The following is a 797-nucleotide window of genomic DNA, read 5'->3' as shown; positions in this document are numbered from 1 at the left end:
AAATGGTAATAGGAACATACATATTGATAATTACCTTAAATGTAAATGGATTAAATGCTCCCACCAAAAGACACAGACTGGCTGAATGGATACAAAAACGAGACCCATATATATGCTGTCTACAAGAGACCCACTTCAGACCTAGGGACACATACAGACTGAAAGTGAGGGGATGGAAAAAGATATTCCATGCAAATGGAAATCAGAAGAAAGCTGGAGTAGCAATTCTCATATCAGACAAAATAGACTTTAAAGTAAAAACTATAACAAGAGACAAAGAAGGACACTATATAATGATCAAGGGATCGATCCATGAAGAAGATATAACAATTGTAAATATTTATGCACCCAACATAGGAGCACCTCAATACATAAGGCAAATGCTAACAGCCATAAAACGGAAAAGTGACCGTAACACAATCATAGTAGGGGACTTTAACACCCCACTTTCACCAATGGACAGATCATCCAAAATGAAAATAAATAAGGAAACACAAGCTTTAAATGATACATTAAACAAGATGGACTTAATTGATATTTATAGGACATTCCATCCAAAAACAACAGAATACACATTTTTCTCAAGTGCTCATGGAACATTCTCCAGGATAGATCATATGTTGGGTCACAAATCAAGCCTTGGTAAATTGAATAAAATTGAAATCATATCAAGTATCTTTTCCGAGCACAACTCTATGAGACTAGATATCAATTACAGGAAAAGATCTGTAAAAAATGTAAACACATGGAGGCTAAACAATACACTACTTAATAACGAAGTGATCATTGAAGAAATC

The sequence above is a fragment of the Physeter macrocephalus genome, chromosome 1, assembly GCF_002837175.3.
Source record: "Physeter macrocephalus isolate SW-GA chromosome 1, ASM283717v5, whole genome shotgun sequence".
Taxonomy (NCBI): Eukaryota; Metazoa; Chordata; class Mammalia; order Artiodactyla; family Physeteridae; genus Physeter; species Physeter macrocephalus.
This window is presented reverse-complemented; position numbering follows the sequence as displayed.